Genomic DNA, 22,306 nt, shown 5'->3' with positions numbered 1-22,306 from the left:
GCAGGGGCAGTGGCTTCCTTGGCTCCTGCGGCCCTGTCACCCATTAAACTTGTGACAAAACAATTTGGGTTCAAGAGCTATACTCACCCCATGACAATTGAGGTGCACGTCAAGGCTATGGCTGTGGTTGTCTGCTCCTCAGCCGTAGCTGCCGCCTCAAAGATGTACAGCAAAGCCATATTTTTCTTGAGGTCAGAGCTGGTGATGCACCTGGCCTTTGAAAAGGGGCTCACTGTGGGCAGGACGTTTGTGGTGGTGGACCTTCTGGAGGCCATCGCCCAGAGGATCATAATCTCAAACATCCCGCCCTTTGTTCCCAGTGAGCTCCTCCTCCCCCACCTCCATCAACTGGGGGGAGGTTAGGTCAGGTGTCGCACCGATTCCGTTCATCCTCAAGGATGTGGCCCTCCGACACGTGTACTCCTTCCGGCTCCATGTTTTCATCTACCTGACCCGGGAGGAGTACGTGGAGTGGGGTTTAGTGTGGAGTACAAGGGAGTCGCCTACAGGGTCTTCTGGTCGGCAGACAGTATACGGTGCCATGCCTGCACCTGCAAGGAGGTGGGCCACTTCCTTAAGAACTGCCCCGCCTCCAAGGCTGCCAATGTCACTCAGGGTGGCTGCGGCTGGCATCGCTGCTCCTCCCTTCACCACCACTCCATCTTCCTCCCCACAAGGGGAGGTGCCACCAGCAGTCACCGCCATCTCAGCTTCTGGCAAGGAGGGAGGAGACACCTACACCAGAAGAAGGTGCGACAGAAGACTTGCCACCTGGATGCGGCCCCTGAAACCTCTTGAACACCTCAAAAACACCCTGATCCCAAGACTACTGAAGATACCAGCTCGGGGGATAAAACACCATCCAGCCCCAGTGACACGTCCGTGCGTGCTCCCGGGTCCGTGGGTGCCTCAGCGCCGAGTGTTGGGCCTGATGTTCACACGTGGGTTCCCCAGTCCGGCGGAGATGGGGTGCATGATTCTGAGCTGGTGGTCTTATTAAAGAGGGTGGATCGTCTGGTTGGGGGTGGTGGGGTGGGGGAGAGAACTGGAGGAGGCGGCGGGAGCCTCGGAGATGGAGGTTTTCCTAGCCCCCAGTCTACCCCAGAAGAGGTGTCACCCCTCAGAGGGGGCGGATCTCGCCACTTGTGAGCTCGGAAATGTCCCCTCCCCCAATGATAAGGTGGTTGGGTCACCGCCTCATAAGTCCTCGTTCTGCCCTCTTGGGCAGCCCAAATCCACGACCCCTTGCCGCAGTCCTCTGAGCTGGGACCCTCGGGGGCCGTGAGAGTACCATCCTTGCAGCGGTGCCCCACCCCAACCAACATTATACCCCCGAGATGCCATCTGACCCAGCAGGGGACTGTAGAACTCCCTTCATGGCCTCGACTGCTGGGCGGTGGTGGCGAGGAAGGCCTCCCTGCACGCTCCCAACCTTTAGCGCCGGGCACCTCCGTGCTCGGATCGGAGCTTTTTCCAGACTCTCAGAGCAACCTGATGGCCTGGGGATGAGTGGAGCTGAGCCACTGCCGTGCTTTGGCCTATATCCCCAAGAGGAGACCAGAGAGGACTGCTTTACCCTTGATCCTGGGATTGAGGTGGAGGTGGAGCCGACTGGCAGTTTCCCATCCTTGAGGCTATGGTGGGACATGGACAAGGTTCACGTCCGTGTCTTCTGTCAGGAATATGCAAGGGGGTTGACAGGAAGGCAGAAATCCAGGGTTGAGGAGTTGGAGAAGGAGGTGCTCGGCCTGGAGGCACGTCTCCGTCAGGTCGACGCGGACACGGCCCTGCGGTTGGTGTACGATGAGAAGAAGGGTGCGCTGCGGGACCTGCAACTTGTCGGGTCCCGTGGCGTGTACATGAGGTTGTGGATCCAGTTCCTCAGGGACCTGGACTGTGGCTCCCCCTTCTACTGGCTGGAAAAAAGGCATGGGGTTCGTCAGCAGCTCCTTACGCTGCTGGCCGACAATGGATCCCTTGTCTCAGATCCGGAGGGCGTCAGAGCCATTGCTCAAGACTATTACGCTGCCCTGTTCTGTCCAGATCCGTCCAGCGAGGACGCTTGCAGAGTTTTGTGGGAGGACCTGCTGCAGGTTGGCCCGGAGGGCACCGGAAAGCTTGACTCCCTTATAAGTCTGGGGGGGCTGACCGGTGTCCCCGACAGCCTCTCCAGGGGCAAATCCCTGGGGCTGGACGGGCTGACCGTGGAGTTCTTCAGGGCTTTCTAGGACATCCTCGGGAACGACTATGTGGGGGTCCTGGGGGAAGAGTACTGCTACCGGGGAGATGTCCCTCTCGCGGCACAGGGCGTTCATTGCCTAAGAAGGGGGATATCCACCAACTTAGGAACAGGCACCTGGTCTTCCTCAGCACAGATTACAAGATCTTTGCCAAGACAGTGTCTTCTTGCCTTGGCGCTGTGCTGGACCACATGATCCACCCTGACCAGATCTACACCATCCTGGGCCGCAATATTTTTGATAACATCCATCTGGTCTGGGGCATCATCCAATTTTCCGAGAGGACTGGTCCGTTGAACACCTTCATGTTTCTTGACCAGAAGAGATCCAGGGTGGATCACGAATATTTTTTCTGAACTCTGCGCGCATTCGGATTCGGGACACATTTCATCGCCCGGATCCAACTTCTATACGCTGCCTCAGAGTGTCTAGTTAAGGTTAACGGGTCCCTGAGGGTGCCCCTTGTCTTTGGGAGAGGAGTGCGTTAGGGCTGCCCCGTCTGGCCTCTTGCAAAGGAAGTTGTTGGGATTGATTCTGCATGGGCCGGGCATCGGGGTGGTCCACTAGGCTTACGCCAATGACGTGCTCCTTATGTTCACCGACCTGGCTGACCTGCGGAGGACGCGCAAGTGCCAGGAGGTCTACTCTGTCATGAGCTCAGAGGATCAACTGGAGTAAGTGTTCTGGACTCCTGGTCAGTCAGTGGCAGATGGATCCCCTACCCTAGGAGCTCAGGCCTTTCACCTGGAGCAGGAACAGTCTTCTCTACAACAAAAACAGAAATACCTGGAAAAAACTCAGCAGGTCTGGCAGCATCGGAGGAGAAGAGTACAGTTGACGTTTCAAGTCCTCATGACCCTTCAACAGAACTAAGTAGAAATGGGAAAGGGGTGAAATATAAGCTGGTTGGGGGTGGGGGGGGTGGTGGTGGTTTGTAGACGTCAACTGTACTCTTCTCCGCTGATGCTGCCAGACCTGCTGAGTTTTTCCAAGTATTTCTGTTTTTGTTTTGGATTTCCAGCATCCGCAGTTTTTTGTTTTTATAATAGTCTTCTCTACCTGGGGGTCCACCTCTGAGGAATCCTGGCGAACTGGTAGGAGCTGGAGGCCAAAGTCACCACTTGCCTGCGGCACTGGACAGGACTGCTCCGAGTGCTGTCTTACCGTAGTCGAGTTCTGGTCATAAACCAGCTGATTGCCACCATGCTGTGGTACCGGCTGGTCATTTTGACCCCTGCCCCGGATTTTGTCGCAAAAGTCGAGAGAATGCTCGTTGACTTCTTCTGGGACAAAAAGCTGCACTGGGTCGCTGCTGAGGTTCAGAGTCTCCTGCTTAGGGAGGACGGTCAGGCGCTGGTGTGTCTACATACCCAGGTGGCTACTTTCCACCTTTAGGTCCTGCAGCAATACCTTTACGTCAAGCCCCCTCCGAGATGGTGTGCCCTGCCGACAGTTCTTCCGCCAGGTGCACGGCCTGGATTATGATGTGCAGCTCCTGTTTATAGACCTGAGGGGCCTTCGTGGCTCCTTGCAGGCATTGCCTGTCTTTTTACCAGGACCCGATCAATGTTTGGAACATGGTTGCCTCACGCTGCAGCTCTCCATTGTCAGAGAGCCTCGGCTCAGGAATCCACACCTCTCCTCTTCTGTGTCTGGCAGAGAGGAAGGCTGTGGCTGCTGGAGTGACCAGGATCAGGGACGTGCTGGGTGGAGGGGGAGTTGGCACATCTTGTGTTGGTCAATGCCATCCAAGGCTTTAGGACGGTCGTTCTCGGCCCCAATGTCATACTGGGTCTCGAGATAGCGGAAGTGCGTGGTTGTCTTACGTCCGAGTGTGCCCGTTTGGATGGGATTCCACATTGGCCCCCAAGCCCTGCACCCTCCTTCGGGAGCCGGTGCCCTGCAACTTGAGTCACCTCACGGAAATGCTCTCTCTGTGCCCTTTAGCATGGCACAAAGGGTTTTCCTGTATGGGCTGTTGCTGCACACCCTTCATTTCTTTGCCATCGCCTGGACATATCCTGGCATGCCTTGTTGCTGTCCAGTGGCGGAGGTCCCCAATGCGGGTCCTAAACGGGGGTGGAGGGTGTTGCATGCAGCAGTCCCATTCAATCATAGGTTGTGTTGGTTCACAGATTCCCAAGATACCTGTGTTTTTTTGTGACCTTGTGGAGTCTGTGGACCATACATATGTAAGTTGTTGTTGGCTGCACCCCCTTTTTAGTTACTTGAGAAACCTTTTACTGTTGTTTTGTTTGCACTTCAGTCCTGATCTGCAAGCACCTGGTGCTAAGGGGGGCCGGAGGAAGGAGGACCTCCTCGTGAACCTGCATATGGCCAAGTTGGCCATTAACAGGTTCAGGCAACGGGCGGTCGAGGGGGTCATCTGACTTGATTGTCACTTTTCTGTGGCTATGTTCACTGCCTGGTGTCCAGGAGAAGGAGCACAAAGTGTCTGCTGGCATGGCCCTGCGGTGTGCACTTGCTGATCCTCCTCCCTATGGATGCCCAAGGGCCCTTGGCTGACTTCTTGAGGGGAAAGGGTAGCTGAAGTGAGATCGAGCTGACCCACACACTTCTCACATTGACACTGTTGGAGCCAACTATGGCGTCAGCAATGGAGTTCAGCCCGTGCAGCAGCGATGCCCTGGACTAAGGTCTCCATGGCAACCGCCATCCTACCAGTGTTGACCTCATTGCATTGGCATGCTGGAGCTATCACCTCAGTCAGAAGGCGGACAGACTCCATCGTGTCTTTCAATCTGAGGAGTGCAGCTAAGGGACATCCCTTCCTGATGTTCCCAAGCTTGCCTTTGCAGCTCCAGCAACTGCGGTATGACTCAGCCTAGAAGCTCCTCATCTGACTAGGACTCAGCAGAATTTTGGCCTCCAGCAGTCCCCCAAGTGCTGGAAACGTGAGAAGTCCCCAGTTGCTGCCTGCTGTGGATCAGACAGTGTAATTTGCTCATCAGATTGTGACCTTGAGGCAATTCTAGAACTAGGTCCCACTGAGGTGTGCATCTCTGCACTGGTGGAGGGTGTGGGTGAGCGCTGTGACAGGTCTTCAATGAGGACATCATCAAATTCTTCTTCTGAAGTGTCTTCAGGGCTTGAGTCGAGGACCTGACTTGTGGACCTCCTTGGCTCCTTCCCAGATGCAAAAGCAAGGAGAGATAATTAGTGCATTGCAGGGGAACTGACTCTCAGCACGGTTGTCTGATGGATGTTGCACTGCTGGATCCTCACTTGGTGGAGCAGCGCTAACCTCACCGTCAGCATTCCTCCACCAGTCTGTGACCTCTCCCTTTTGTTGTGTGCCAGCTTGTCCTGCATGAAAACAGATAGAGCACAAGCAGGACACCTGCCAGGCCAGGTGAGAAGGATGCCTTGCAAGTGTGGACAGAGTGATGCCATAGACGGGATGAGGACTTGATCCACAGGGCAGATGAAGGTGTGTGTGAGATGTCCCTTGAACTGGCATTGAACGAGGTCCCTGTGGATGTGTGAGGGGTTTGAGAGTGTGTGAGTTGAGAGTGATGAGAAGAGTGACTTACGAAACAGAGATCATTTGTCCTCTTTCAACACTGGGTGGCTGACCTCTTTTACAGGGCATTGGCGTTGACCACTGCTGCCACCACCTCCCATGCTGGATTGGTGACCTTTCTTGCTGGTCTTTGCCCAGAGCGGGGAGAGAGGACTTCATGGTGGGTCTCCTCTGCGCCCAGTGGAGGCGTCGCTAAATTTGGAGGCAGCTATGACTTTCCAGCAGTTTACGATCCCTTGGAGAGAGCTAGCTCTGTGCAGGGGTGCCTTTTAAATATAGTGCTGATTTACTGAAGGCCTGAGGTGATGGTGGGGCGGTTGAAACAGAGGCCACCCCGCCAGCAATGCAGTATGAACGCATTATTAACGAGGCTGGGAATATGATGATGATATAGCACGAAAACCCACCTTTGCAGCCGGCAGGTAAAGCGACATTTTTCCCTTTTGCTACTGCTCTTAGTGCAAACCTTGGACGATTCTTCCCCCAGTTCAATTAAAAAGAGAGGAGCAAGAAAGAGGCTTCAAGTAGGAAAAGGGCTGTGGTTAGCAAACTTCAAGTGAAGAGGACTCGGGAGAATTGCTGACAATTGAAACGGGCTGGGGAGAAGACCTAAATATCCAAGAAGGCAACAGGATTTTGGTGACCTTGTGCTGCAGGTCGTTGGAGCAAAGCTACCCCTTTGGAGCAGTAGTGTTTTGCTCAACATGGGAGTTTTGCCTGTGAGTTGGTGCCCGAGTGCAGATTCAGGGAACAGAATCTCAAGAGATGAAACTGAAGCCCTGCAACATGGGGGAACGTTGTTGATGCTGTCCAATTTGATGTGACATTTGGAGAAAATTCCCAGGTTAGATCTTCGAAGGTGAAGATGGGAATCCCTCATGAGAGACACCGAGTTTCCGTGAGATTGGTTGGCTCACAGTGCTTACTTACATCACTAATTTCATTGAGAAAATATTGTATTGTCTTGGTCGCATTGGCCAATTATTGTGCAGTCAGGTTTGACCTGTTTGCCTGTCAATTCACACATACCTCATATTAACCCTGAATGTTAGAGCTTCCTGTAAATTGTTTTATCTTTCTGGCCTTGTTTAGTAAAGTTTATTTTTGTTTGTTCAAAATGTGTGGAATCTTGTGCTTTTACTCGCTGGGCAACTGTCCTGAATCTCAAACTTTGTCTACTTTAAATAAAACATTATCAGTCCCTAACTGAATTTTATCCAAAACTTGGGTGTCAAGGATCATAACAAAACCTTTAGATCAGGAAAAGGGTCTTACAAACTTGGGTTCATTATGCACTGCTGTCAGCTGATGATCAGACTAGCTCTGAGGAGAGGAGCTGGATTTTTTCATAAGGAAGAGTTTTGAAGGACTTTGTGACTGAGTCTGATGACCTACATACAGAGTAGACTGCTGAACCAATCCGTAAGATCTGTCTTAGTTGTATCTGACAAGTAACGTATAATAGCTTATAATCAACTGTAATTTACCTGTTAATTCATGTTTAATATTTTGATTCTGGACCTTTGAGTCTAGGTGGTTTGCTAAAATAGTATTTCATGTTTGCTTTATTTGACTCTTGTATACTAAAAATTCTTCCATTTTAAATGGAATTTTGTGGGTTCATTCTTTTAGTAAATAACTGGGCTTTCAGATAAATTTTCAAAAAACAAGTTACTGCTTTCTATCTAACTGAAGGCCCCAACATGGCTATAATTTTTGCAGCTATCTATAATTTGCTTACAAATGTGTTCCCCTTAATTTTCCTGACTAACTGGTGGCCTATAGAGTACAGAAAGTAGTTTACTCTTTTGATGAACCAAGCAAACTAAATCAACAAAATGGGGGTCAAATTAAAAGGCAGCCCCTTAAAGGGGATACTTCAAAAAAAGAGAAACAAAGCCTTAAAGGAAGCTTATAAATGTCAAATCAAAATGTGCTTAAAAGGGGTCGATAAAACATCCCAGACCTCGTGGTGCCCACCAAATACAGAAGGCCTTGATCACGCTGCATGCTCCCTCTCCAAGGGCACCCAGCCACGGATAAAGCTACGGAAGAGGGGCAAACAGTCTGGCCGGATGACTCCCCTGATTGCCTGGACCTGACCTGTTGATGGCTAATTTGGCTAGACCCAGTGGCAGATTCACAAGGAGGTCCTCCTCCAACACCAACCTCCACACTGGGTGCCCGTTGATCAGGAGGGTGGGGCTCGAGTACAAACAGATCAGAAGGAAAAAGGTTTTCAAGCAAGTGGTTGTAGCCAACAACACCTCATACATCCTTTCTTTCCTTTTATATCTTTCCTGAAACCTTTTATTTCAGAATATTTATTACCTTCCCTCTTTGAAGCCAGGTAACTGTTACCATGACATTACGTTAGTATGTGGCTATTTGCATCTTAAACTTATTGATGTTTAGGAACACAAGAAAACAAGTTAATACATCTTTGGGGGAAATGCTGCAGGAGGGAGCTCTTCAGATCACTGGGGCATCGAGAGCAATACTGGAGCAGAAAGGGCCTGTAACATAAAAGGAAACTACAAAGTCTTTTATAAGAATATTAGTTAAAAAAAAAAGTAAAAGAATAGTCAAATGAAAGGTGGGGTACATTAAGGATGAAAATGAAAATCTTGTGGAGGCATGGAATAAAAGGGACAGGAGCAACATGGGTCCAAAACTGGTTGAATAATAGAAACAGCAAGTAATGGTTAGTGGATATTTTTCAGGCTGGAGGAAGGTTTGTAGTGGAGTTCCTCAGGTATTGGGACCCTTGCTTTTTCTGTGCAGGGGACAATTTCAAAGTTTGCAGAAGCTACAAAACTTAGAAGCATTGTATACTGTGAGGACAGTGTAGAACTTCAAAAGGACATAGACAAGTTGGTGGAGCAGGCAGATAAGGTGGCAGATGAAGCTCAATACAGAGAAGTGTGAAGTGATTCATTTTGGTAGCAAGAACAGGGAGAGACAATATAAAATAAGGAGTACAAGGCCTGAGTATATATATGCATAAGTCACTTATGGTTGCAAAACAGGTGGAGAGGGCAGTTAATAAAGCATACAAAATTCTAGGCTTTATTAGAGTACAAGAGCAAGGAGGCTGTGCTGAATTTATATACGACACGAGTTAGACCTCAGCTGGAGTGTTGTGCACAGTTCTAGACACCACCCTTTAGGAAGGATATGAACACACTGGAGAGAGAGCAGGAGGTTTGTTTACAAGAATGGTTCTAGGGATGAGAAACTTCAGTTATGAAGATAGATTGGAGAAGTTGGGATTGTTTTCTTTGGAGAGGAGAAGGCTAAGTGGAGATTTGATAGAGGTGTTCAAAATCATGAGGGGGCTGGACAGAGTAGATATGGAGAAAGTGTTCCCTCTCATAAAAGGATTAGGAATGAGAGGGCACAGATTTAAAGTGATTTGCAAAACAAACATGTGTGATGTGAGAATTTTGTTTTCCCACACAGTCAGTAGTTCAGGTCTGGAATGCACTGCCTGGATGTTTGGTGGAGGCAGGTTCAATCGAGGCATTCAAGAGGGCATGAGATGATTATTTAAACAGAAACAATGTGCAAGGTTACAGAGAAAAGGCACTGAGTCATAATGCTCATTCGGAGGGCCGGTGCAGATATGCTGGGCCGAATGGCCTCCTTCTTCACCATAACGATTCAGAGGTCATGACTGAGGTATTAAATGAATACTCTACAACACTAGTCACTAATTAAACTCATGCCAGTGTAAAGGAAGAAGTAGAGACATTGGATAGATGAAAATAGAGTATGTAATAAAATGGTTGGCAGTGTTCAAAATAGAAAAGTCACCTGGTCTGGACAGGATGCATCCTAGATTGCTAAGGGAAGTAAAGGCAGAAATAGCTGAAATAGCTGGCAACAATCTACCAAACATGCTTGGTGATGGGAGATATAGTAGAGGACTGGAGGGTTGCAAATATTATAACCCTGTTCACAAAAGTGAGGAATAAATCAGTCACCTAAAATTAATAGCTGTGGAAGCTTTGGAGAAAATAACATAATTACCACTTGGAAGAACTTACATTAACAAATCACAAGGCAGCACAGATTTGTTGAAGGCTAACTGTATCCGACTAACTTGATTTAGTTCTTCAACCAGTGTCAACAGTGCGAACAGTTGTTCAAACGAAAGAGAAGCAAACAGTAATGTAGTAGAACCACTGCTGTTTTTGAATATATGTCAATGACCTGGACTGAAATAGAAAAACACAGTCTCGATGTTTTCAGAGAACACAAAGATAGGCAGTAAGATGAAAGCAAAATACTGCAGATGCTGGAAATCTGAAACAAAAACAGAAAATGCTGGAAAAACTCTGCAGGTCTGACCCTTCTTCAGCTCTGAAGAACTGTTATCAACTTCAGGAGGATACAGAAAACTTCAAATGATACATTTTAAAATGAAGGATAAGGATGGGCCGTAACTTCCAACTAGCGTGGAAAGTGCTGGCCTGCAGGAATTAGAAATAAATACCTACTTACCTGGTCTTGAAAATTACACTGACACTTGCGTTTGCTGGAACTGATTGGGGCCTACGTTGCAGGCCCCAGTGGATTCAAGGAGGCCACACTCACATTTTACAGCGCTTGCTGCTGGAAAGTAGGTAAGTTTCAAGTGCCAGGGAGATTGACAGGCCAGGGAGAAGGCAAGTGTCTAAGGTAAGCGGATAAGATTTGGGGGGGTGGGACTGTCCGGGGGTGGGGGTGGGTCGGTTGGCGATCTGGCGCGGTGATGGTGGGGGTGGGGGTGCGGGTGGGGTCGGAGGTCCAGTGGAGAAGAGTGGTCGGAAATTCATGTGGCTGGGGGGTTTCCGAGGTATGCGAGGAGGATGAGGTATAGCTATGGGGAGGATCCAAGGTCTGGGGAAGGGGGGTCCGAAATCAGGAGTGGAGGTTGGAGGGCCTGGGTGGGGTGGGGTCCCAAGTCTAGGGTGTGATGGGTGGGAGTTGGGGGTCCCGGGGCTGGTGATCAGTTGAAGGTCCGGGTGGGGGGGGGTGTCAGAGGTCAGGTGACTGGGGATCAGGCGTGGGGAGTGGTGTCGGAGGTCGGGGAGGGGGGTGTGTGTGGTGATGGTGGTGGAGGGTGTCCGCCTTGTGGGGGGGGTTGCTGTGTGTGTGGAGTCCCATGCAGTCAGTTTGGGTCTTTAGTTATTCAGAAGTTAGAAGATGTTTTAATTCTTCTAACTTCTTTTGAGTAACTATTGGTATAACCCTGGTGGAACCGTCCGAAGTTTGCGATTTAAACCACATTTTCAGATGGGTCTTAGTGAAGCGCAATTGTCCACAGGAAGAGTGCACTTCTGGATTCCCTAGCATACCTTTGGGATACACCTCAAATCCGAAGCTGAGGAGCTCGGAAGTTCTGGGCCGGCATGAATGATATTTTCAATGGTAAAACTAAAAGAAGTATGGGAGCAGGGAGACTGGAACAGTGGAGGAAAATTGACTGAAAAAAATTTAAAGCATATGCATCAATTGGTTTTATAAATTGTTGTATCGAGTTCTAAAGCAAAGAGGTAATTCATACAAATTGTGCTCAGTTTTGGTGCCTTATTTTAGGAAGGATGCCAAGGCAATGGAGAGGGTAGATGAGAGACTTCCTGAGAAGATTCCCTCGAGATGACACACTAAATAAAATGGGGCTCTGTTCACTGGGGCAGAGAAAATTAAGAGAAGATTGACACAGGGGCTTAAAATTATGAAAGGTTTGAAGAAGGCTGTAGGTTGTCTAGGGCAGTGGTGGAAAATGGGCACCATTAGATAAGCTATTCATTGTACAAAGCGCCGGGCATTCAGTTTCATTTCGGTCAATGGAATTATAATGGGCAGCCGATCCAAAATCACTCATTTTGTGTTATCGCCCAAGATGAATTTTTACGCCAAAGGGTTAGCACTTTCTACTTAACTGAATTGGCAACTAGAGGGAATGAATTTAAAATCATCACCAAAAGATTGCAGGGAGAGGTTAAGACAATTCTTTCTTACGCAGAGGGTTGGAAGGACTTGGAATCCGAGAAGTGGTTGCCTTGACCCGGATGGGAGTTTCTGGAGTGATTTTGGAGCAGCACTCACCTGGGCAAGTGGAGAGTATTGCATTACACTCCCAACTAGTGCCTTCCTTAGAGATGGTGGATAGGCTTTCTGGAATCAGGAAGGAGTCATTCTCTGCAGAATTCCCAGACTCTGACTTATTTTTGTAGCAACAGCATTTATGTCATCCAATTCAGTATCTGATCAATATTAACACTTACCCCTTCTTGGGGAACTCAAGGATTGTAATGTCAAGTGTGCATCAAGCAGGAGGTTGTTAAGCTCTTCCTTTGGTGGGGGGGGGGGGGAAAAGAGGAGTCATCACCTGGCACTTGTGTGGCATGAACATTATTTGCCACTTATTAACCCAAACCACACTTGGTCAAACATTGCCCTGATCTCACCTCACCTCTGGAATTCAGTTTTTTGTTCATCTTTTGGACCAAGACTATAATGAGGTCTGGAAACAAGTGGTCTTGGCAGGATGCAAAGTATCTGTGAGCAGGTTGTTGCTGAGTAAGTGCTGTTTGACAGCATCATCGACAACATCCTCTATAACTTTACTGTAGATTGAGAGTAGACTGATTTGTCCTCCTTTTTTCTGGACATTTTCCACATTGTTGGGTAGATGCCAGTGCTGTAGCTGTAATGGAACAGCTTGGCTAGGGTGTGACTAGTTCTGGGGCATAAGTCTTCAGCATTACAGCAGGGATGTTGTCAGGGCCCATCACCCTGCTGCTGCCAGAGTATTCAGCCGTTTCTTAATATCATGTGGAGTGAACTGAATTGATTGTAAACTGGCATTTGTAATGTTGGGAACCTCAGGAGGAGGCTAGGATGGATCATCCATGCAGCAGCCATTCCCTAGTTGAAGATGGCTGCAAACACTTCAGCCTTGTCCTTTGCACTCGTGTGCTGGGCTCCACTATCATTCAAGTTTGGGGGTGTTAAAGGAGCCTCCTCTTCCAGTTAGTTAATTGTCCACTACATTGTCAGGATGTGGCAGGACTGCAGAGCTTTGATCTGCTTTGTTGGTTGTGGCATCACTTAGCTCTGTCTATACCATGCTGCTTCTGCTGTTTAGCATGCATGTAGTCCTGTTTCATAGCTTCACCAAATTGGCACCACGTTTTTAAGTGCTGCTCCTGACTGCCCATTGAACTGGTCCCCTGATTTAATGGTAATAGTAGATTATAGGAAGGATGTGATTGCACTGGAGGGGGTGCAGAGGAGATACACCAGGATGTTGCCTGAGATGAAACATTTAAGTTATGAAGAGAGGTTGGACAGACTTGGGCTGTTTTCGTTGGAGCAGAGGAGACTGACGGGCGACCTGATCGAGGTGTGCAAGATTATGAGGGGCATGGACAGGATAGATAGGGAACAGCTGTTCCCCTTAGTTGAAGGGTCAGTCACGAGAGAGCAAAAGTTCAAGGTGAGGGGCAGGAGGTTTAGGGGGGATGTGAGGAAAAACTTTTTTACCCAGAGGGTGGTGACAGCCTAGGAGGGTGGTGGAGGCGGGTTGCCTCACATCCTTTAAAAAGTACCTGGATGAGCACTTGGCACATCATAACATTCAAGGCCATGGGCCAAGTGCTGGTAAATGCGATTAGGTAGGTAGGTCAGGTGTTTCTCACGCTTCGGTGCAGACTCGATGGGCCTCTTCTGCACTGAGATTCTGTGATGGATGTACTGGGCCATGAAGTTGCAGATTGTGTAACAATCTACTGCTGATGGCCCAAAGCCCCTCATGGATGTCCAGTTTTCAGTTGCTAGTTCTGTTCTGAATCTAGCCCAGTTAGCACAGTGATAGTGCCACACAACACGATGGAGAGTGTCCCCAGTGTGATGACAGGAGTCCACCTCAGCAAGGTTTTTGTCATTGTCACTCCTACCAATGCTGTCATTGACAGATGCATCTGGGGCAGATGGATTGGTGAGAACGAGGTCAAGTAGGTTTTTTTCCTCCATGTCAGTTCTCTCACCAGCTGCCACAGGTCTAGCCTGGTAAATATGTACTTCAGGAGTCAGCCAGTTCAGTCAAGTAATGTTATGTAGTCACCCTTGGTAAGGACATTGAAGTCCTCCATCCATTCTGTATCCTTGTTGCCCTCACTGCTTCTTCCAGATTGTGTTCAACATGGAGGAACACTAAGGGAAGATGGTAGGTGACAATCAGCAGGTTTCCTTGCCCATGTTTGTTCTGATGTCATGAGGTTTTATGGGTCTAGGCTCAATGTTCTGGACTCCCACAGTGACTCCTGCTCACCTGTATGCCACAGGGCCACTGCTATCTCTGCTGGTGGGACAGGACATACCCAGGGATGGCAATGGAGGAGTCTGGGGCGTAGTTGATTGGTATAAATCTGTAAATATGAGGATGTCAGGCTGTCACTTGACTAGTCTGTGGAAAACATAAGAACATAAGAAATAGGAGCAGGAGTAAGCCAATCTGTTCCTCAAGCCTTCCCCATCATTCAATAAGATCATGGCTGATCTGCCCGAGGTCTCAACTCCTCTTTCGTGCCAGCTCCTCATGGCCCTCAACTCCACGATATTTCAAAAATCTATCTCCCTCCTCTTTAAATATTTTGTGATTCAGCCTCTACATCTCTCTGGGGTAGAAATTCCAGACATTCACTACCCTCAGAAGAAATTCCTTCCCATCTCAATTCTAAATGAGTCCCCTTATTCTGTAACATGCCCCCTCGTTTGAGATTCCCCCCTAGTGGAAACATCTTCTCAACATCTACTCTGTCAAGCCCCCTCAGAATCTTGTACATTTCAATGAGATCATCCCTCATTCTTCTAAACTATAATGAATAAAGGCCTAACCTGTTTAGGCGTTCTTGATAAGTCAACCCCTTCATCCCAGGAATCACCCTTGTGCATCTCTTTTGAACTGCATCCAATGCCAGTATATCTTTTCTTAAATATGGGGACCAAAACTGTACACAGTACTCCAGGTGTGGCCTCACCAACACCCTGTACAGTTGTAACAAGACTTCCTTATTTTTAAACTCCAGCTCCCCCCTACCAACACAGGCCACAATTCAATTTTCCTTCTGAATTACTTGATGCACCTGCATGCTAACTTTGTGTGTTTCATTCACAAGAACACCCAGATCCCTCTGTGCTGCACTTTTTTGGAGTCTCTCTCTCCATTTAAATCATAGTTTGCCTTTTGATTCTTCCTACCAAAGTGCATGATTTTGCACTTTCCTACATTAAACTCCATCTGCCAAGCTTTTGCCCACTCCCTCAACCTACTTATATCCGCTTGCAGATTCCTTGTGTTTTCATCACAACATGCTTTCCCAACAATTTTTGTATCGTCAGCAAATTTGGACACATTACACTCTGACCCTCCTCCAAGTCATTAATATAGATAGTAAATAATTGAGGCCCTGGGACTGATCCTTGTGGCACTCCACTAGTTACATCTTTCCAACCTAAAAAAGACCCATTAATTCCAGGTCTGTCTTCTGTTTGTTAACCAATCCTCAATCCATGCTAACACATTACCCCCAATACCATGAACTCCTATCTTGTGCACTAACCTTTTATGTGGCACCTTATCGAATGTCTTCTGAGAATTCAAACACACACCAACCGGTTCCCCTTTATTAACTCTGCTTGTCATATCCTCAAAGAGCTCTAGCAAATTTGTCAAACATGATTTCCCTTTCACAAAACCACATTGACTCTTTTTGATTGCATTAAGCTTTTCTAAATGTCCTATTTCTTCCTTAATAATGGACACAAGCATTTTCCCAACGACAGATGTTGGGCTGACTTGCCTATAGTTTCCTGCTTTTGTCTCCCTCCCTTCTTGAACAGGAGTGTCACATTAGCAGTTATCCAATCTGCTGGGGCCCTCCCGGAATCCAGTGAGTTCTGGAAAATTTCGACCAATTCCTTTAGAACTTTGATGCAGGCCAGCGAGTCCTGGCGACTTGTCTGTCTTTAGTCCCATTAGTTCATCAAATGCTTTGTCCCTTGTGATAGAGACTGTTACAAGGTCTTGCTTCCCATTAGCTCCTTGCTTATCTGATGTTTTTGAGACGTTAATAGTGTCCTCCATCGTGAAGACCGATGCAAAATATTGGTCTAAATTATCTGCCATATCCCTGTTCTTCATTATCAATTCTCCAGTCGTATCCTCCAAGGATCCCAAGCTCACTTTAGTCACTCTTTTTCTTTTTATATACCCATAGAAGCTCTTGCTGTTTGTTTTTATATTTCTTGCCAGTTTACTTTCATAAACAATTTTCTCCTTCTATTAGCTTTTTAGTCATCTGCTGCTGATTCCTAAAAAAAAAATCGCAATCTTCTAGCCTACCACTAGTTTTTGCCACTTTGTATGCCTTAATTTATGATTGAATACTCTTCTTGACCACCTTTGTTCACCATGAATGGTTCATCCTTCTCATCGAGTCCTTCGTTTGGACCAGGATAAATTTTTGCTAAGCGTTATGAAATATCTGCTTAAATGTCTGCCATTGCTCATCCACTGACCTTTCCCCTAGTCTATTTTCCCAGCTTGCTTTAGACAACTCTTTCTTCATGCCTCTGTAAATGCCCTTATTTAAGTTGAGAACATTGATTTGAGATGCGAATTGCTCACCCTCAAACTGAATTTGAAATTCTGCCATGTTGTGATCACTACCCCTAGAGAATCCTTAAATACAATATCTCTTATTCACCACACATTACTAGATCTAAAATAGCTGGGTAGAGAACATATTGCTCTAAGAAACAATCCCTAATGCACTCTTTATAGATCAGGTCACTGACCCTGAAAAGTCCTCCTCACTAATGTCTGAGATTGTGTGCAAAAATTGGGAGAGGGCGAAATAAATGAATATGACTTGATAGCTATTACCTGGTTGCAGGATAACCAAGACTGGGAATTTAATATTCAAAGGTATTCAACATACCGGAAAAATAGGCGAAAAGGAGGTGGGGTAGCTTTGTTAATAAAAGAAGGTATCAGTGCAGTGGTAAGTAGTGATATAGGTGCAGTAGATCATGATGTGGAATCAGTTTGGGTGGAAATAAGGAATAGCAAGGGGAAGAAGTCACATCTTCCATGTTACCCCTGCCAATCTGATTTATCCAGTCAATATGAAGATTAAAAACAAAAACAGAATTACCTGGAAAAACTCAGCAGGTCTGGCAGCATCGGCGGAGAAGAAAAGAGTTGACGTTTTGAGTCCTCATGACCCTTCAACAGAACTGAGTGAATCTTAGGAAAGGGGTGAAATCACTATAGATGACTCCCACCCGTGACTTCTTCCCCTTGCTATTCCTTATTTCCACCCAAACTGATTCCACATCATGATCTACTGCACCTATATCACTACTTACCACTGCACTGATACCTTCTTTTATTAACAAAGCTACCCCACCTCCTTTTCGCCTATTTTTCCGGTATGTTGAATACCTTTGAATATTAAATTCCCAGTCTTGGTTATCCTGCAACCAGGTAATAGCTATCAAGTCATATTCATTTATTTCGCCCTCTCCCAATTTTTGCACACAATCTCAGACATTAGTGAGGAGGACTTTTCAGGGTCAGTGACCTGATTGAAAATGATGATCTGTCTGATTTTCTGATCAGTAGCTGTTTGGTACAACTGCATGGCTTGCTAGACCATTACAAAGGACAGATTAAGGTCAGCCACATTGCTGTGGGTCTGCAGTCACAGGTAGGCCACATTGAGTAAGGACGGCAGATTTCCTTCCTTAAAAGAAATTAATGAACCAGATGGGTTTTTACAAAAATAATATAGTTTCATGATCACCATTACTGATATTAGCATTTTATCCCAGACCTAATTCATAAATTCAATTAAAGTTCTCTAGCTACTGTGCTGAGATCTGAGTTCCTGCTTCTGGCCATTAGTCCAGGCCTCTGGATTACTAAAGCAAAAGCAAAAACTGAGGACATTGGAAATCTTAAATAAAAACAAAAAATGCTGGAAATACTCAGCAGGTCTGGCAGCATCTGTGAAGAAAGAAACACAGTTAATGTTTCAGGTCAATGATCCAAAGGTCCCATCTAATTTAAAGCCCTGTGCGCCATCAATTCAACCTCTACAAGATCTGCACCTCACCAGGTACAACCCAAATGCACAGCCTGGCTCTCCCTTTTACCTGGTGGAATGCCACTGCTCCACAGCATCAACAGATAACACAGCAGTTTCAGGCTGCCTTAATTTCAAATGTACTTCTGGCTCTTGCGTCAACTTGTCTCCAGGGTGAAGTAAGGCTGCAAAGAAAAGACAAATCTACAAATGAATTTGAACAAAGTGGCAATTTCCACTGGTCCGCTTCAACAACAATAACTTGCGTTCATATAGCACATCTAACATAGCAAAATATTTCAAAGCGCTTCACAAGAGTGATGCTCAAGCAAAATTTGGCAGGAAGAATAAAAGAGAAGCATATTATCTAAATGGTGAGAGATTTCAGAGCTCTGAGGTGCAGAGAGATGTGGGTCCTAGCAACTCACTTTGTCCTACTCCCCAGCCATTTTTCAGTAGCCCTGCAAATGTTTTCCCTTCAGGTGATTACCCAATCTCTCAGGCAGTGCATTCCAGGTCCTAACCACTCACTGTGTAAAAAAAGTTTTTTTTCTCAGTTGCTGTTGCTTCTTTTGTCAATCATCTCAAACCTGTGCCCTCTGGTTCTCATTCTTTCCACCAATGGAAACAGTTTCTCCCTGTCTGCTCTGTCTAGTTCCTTCATGATTTTGAACACCCCTATGAAATCTCTCAACCTTCCTTTCTCCAAGCAGAACAGACCCAGTTTCTATAGTCTAGCCATGTAACTGGAACATCTCTGGAACCATTCTTATAATCTTTTCTGCACTCTCTAATGCCTTCTCATTCTTCCTAAAGTGTTGTGCCGAGTACTGGATGCAATACTCCAGTTGAGGCCAAACCAAAGTTTTATCTTTTATCATATAGTTTCAGGTTCCTCATAACTTCTTTGCTTTTGCACTCATGCTCCTACTGATAAAGCCCAGGCTCCCAAATGCTTTATTAACCGCTTTCCTTACCTGCCCTGCGACCTTCAAAGACTTGCGCTCATATACTCCAAGTCCTTCTGCTCCTGCATGCTTTTAGAATTATATTCTTTATTCTATTTTGCCTCTCCTCATTCTTTCTACTAAAATGGATCATTTCACACTACTCTGCATTAACTTTCTACTGTCACTTGTCCACCCATTCCATCAGCCTATGTCCTTTTGAAGTTATTATCCTGCTAACAGTTCTCAAAAGTCCCTGTTATTCCATGAACTCTAACTTTGCTCACAAGCCTATTATGAGGCACTTTACAAAATACCTTTTGGAAGTCCATGTACACCCCACAACAACTGCAATACCCTCATCTACCCTCTCTGTTAACTCATCAAAAAAACTCAAATTAGTTAAACACGATTTGGCCAGAACAAACCTGCACTGGCTTTTCTTAATTAATTCACATTTATCCAAGTAACTGTTAATTCTGTCATGAGTTAACTTTTCTAAAAGCTTCCCCAACACCAAGGTCAAACTGACTGGCCTGTAGTTGCTGGGCTTATCTTCATATCCTTTTTTGTACTAAGGTGCAACAGTTGCAATTCTCCAGGCCTCTGAGACCACTTCTGTATCACAAAATCCAGCTTGACAGAATACTTACTTAACTTGGGGAATTTGGTGAGGAAGGGAATTCGACACACGGAGGGAAGAGATGCTGTTCTGGTCTTTTACAGAGCAAGGCGTGGTCTGAGAGAAGGAGCAAGTGAAAGTGAGAACTGAGAGATGAAATCCAGAAGCATTAATTAGGTAAGCAGGTAGGTGATTGGTGATTTTTAAGGTTTCTTTTTTTCTCTAAAGTGGGGCGATTGTTTAAACTCATACTGGGGAGAAATAAATATTGCATAAAATTGGCTAGTTAAACCACAGGGATGCAGTTTACCTAATTTGCCTAGATGACTAGCATATGGATCAGAATAATGCCAACTGCATGGGGTTTGATCCCTGATATGGCTGAGGTAGGCCTGGGGGGCCAGCCTCTTCGCCCTGTCCCATAGCAATATCATGGCATAAGCTGTGATTTGGCAATCCTCAGATACTTAGAAGAAAACATTAAACTATTTGATATAACTACAAATAATCAGTGATATTTCTGAACTTAAAATCAGAATTAAACAAAATATATTAGAGATGGCAGGGCAGGTGACGTGTTGCAGCTGTAGTATGTGGATCCACATACTACATCCAACTAGTGTGATCCACAGTAACCACATATGTAGCAAGTGTCTCCAGCTGCAGGACCTTTGATTCAGACTTGAAGAGCTGGAGTCCAAGCTTCGGACGCTGCGATGCATCAAGGAGGAAGAAAGTTGTCCGGGTACTTCAGATCTGGTCTATGGTCAGATTCAAGAGTGTGCAACTGAGACAGAGGTAGTTATGGGAACCAGTAGGTGGCACTGGAGCAGCCACAGCCCTTTGCATATGTCCAGCAGGTCCAAGGTTCTTGCTACCTGTGTGGATGAGAGCAGTAATTGCAGGGAGGATCAGCAAACTGACAGAGCACTGTGGTACAAGGGCCATTCAAGTTGGGGGAGTGAAAAAGAATGTAGTTGTAGTACGGGACAGTGTGGCTAGCAGAATAGACACTGTTCTCGTAGCCGAAAGTGAGACACCCGAAGGCTATGTTTACTGTCTTGTGTCAGGATTACGGTCAGCTTGCTCGGGGCTGTAGAAGAATTTGGAGTGGGAGGGGAAGGATGCAGTTGTTGTGGTCCATGTGGGTACCAACAATATAGGTAGCACTAAAGAAGAGATTCTGCTGAGGGTGTATGAGCAGCAAGGGGGCTAAATTAAAAGGCAGAACCACCAAAGTAATAACAAAAATTGCTGGAAAATCTCAGCAGGTCTGACAGCATCTGTGGAGAGGAAGACAGAGTTAACGTTTCGAGTCTGTATGACTCTTCATCAGAACTAAAGAGAAATAGAAATGTGGTGAAATATAAGCTGTTCAAGGGAGGTGGGACAGGTGGAGCTGGATAGAGGGCCAGTGATAGGTGGAGGCAAAGGAGAGATTGCCAAAGATGTCATAGACACAAGGTCAAAGGGGTGTTGACGGTGGCCGTGTATTCACCACACTCCCTGACCTTCCCCTCTCTGATGCTGGATGCTCAGTGCTCAGCAAAGGACTCAGTTTCATACCTTTACACCCTCATCTCAATGAATTCTGGGCTTGGCACGATGCTGAACTCTTCTTCCGCCACCTTCATCTCCATGCTCACTTCTTTGGGCAGGTGTCCTCCCCCCGTTCAATGGGTCCTTTCACCCGTTTCCAATATTCTCCCTCACCTGGGCCCCTCCCTCTGGATGCTTACCTGCTCTTGATCTTTTCATTGAGAACTGACATCAGTCGTCTCAATTTCTTTGCTCCTCTCACCCACTCTAACCTGTCTCTTTCTGAACTTGCCGCACTCCAGTATCTCAGGTCCAATCCTGACTTTGTCATCAAACCTGCTGACAAGGATGGTGCTGTTGTTGTCTGCCATACTGACCTCTACCTCGCAGAGGCTGAGTGCCAACTCGTAGACACTTCCTCCTACCTCCCCCTGGACCATGACCCCACTGCTGAACATCAAACCATTGTTTCCAGGACTGTCACTGAACTCATCTCCTCTGGAGATCTTCCCTCCACAGCTTCCAGCCTCAGTCTCCCAACCTCGGAAGGCCTGCTTCTACCTCCTACCCAAAATCCACAAACAGCACTGTCCCAGCAGACCGATCATGTCAGCCTGTTCCTGCTCCACGGAATTCATTTCTTGCCATCTTGACTCCATTCTCTCTCCACTTGTCCAGTCTCTTCCCACCTACATCCGCGATTCCTCTGATGCCCTAAATCATATCAACAATTTCCAGTTCCCTGGCCCCAACCACCTCCTCTTCACCATGGACGTCCAATTCTTCTACACCTCCACCCCCCAAAGGGATGGTCTGAGGGCTCTCTGCTTCTTCCTTGAACAGAGGCCCGAACAATCCCCATCTACCACCACTCTCCTCTGCCTGGCTGAACTTGTTCTCTCACTGAACTCATCTCACTTCCTCCAAATAAAAGGTGTGGCCATGGGTACCCAAATGGGCCCCAGTTATGCCTGTTTCTTTATGGGGTACGTGGAACATTCCTTGTTCCAGCCCTACTCAGGCCTCCTCTCGCAACTCTTTCTCCAGTACATCGATGAATGCTTCGGTGCTGCTTCATGCTCTCATGTGGACCTGGGAAAATGTATTAATTTTGCTTCCAATTTCCACCTCTCCATCACTTCCACATGGTCCATCAATGTCACTTCCCTTCCTTGACCTCTGTCTCAATTTCTGGTGATAGGCTACCCACCAATATTCATTACAAGCCCACCAACTCCCACAGCTACCTCGACTACAGCTCCTCACACCCT

General features: G+C 46.9%; 1 long non-coding RNA gene across 1 annotated transcript in view; it reads right to left on the bottom strand.

Moving 5' to 3' along the window:
* Window positions 1-22,306, bottom strand: part of LOC121279594 — a 49,074-nt gene that overhangs the window by 14,217 nt on the left and 12,551 nt on the right. Inside the window, exon 2 of the long non-coding RNA XR_005943443.1 lies at window positions 17,998-18,112. This is a non-coding gene — a long non-coding RNA (uncharacterized LOC121279594). The remainder of the gene's footprint in view (window positions 1-17,997; window positions 18,113-22,306) is intronic.

The sequence above is a fragment of the Carcharodon carcharias genome, chromosome 7 (genome assembly GCF_017639515.1).
Source record: "Carcharodon carcharias isolate sCarCar2 chromosome 7, sCarCar2.pri, whole genome shotgun sequence".
NCBI classification, from domain to species: Eukaryota; Metazoa; Chordata; class Chondrichthyes; order Lamniformes; family Lamnidae; genus Carcharodon; species Carcharodon carcharias.
This window is presented reverse-complemented; position numbering and strand designations above follow the sequence as displayed.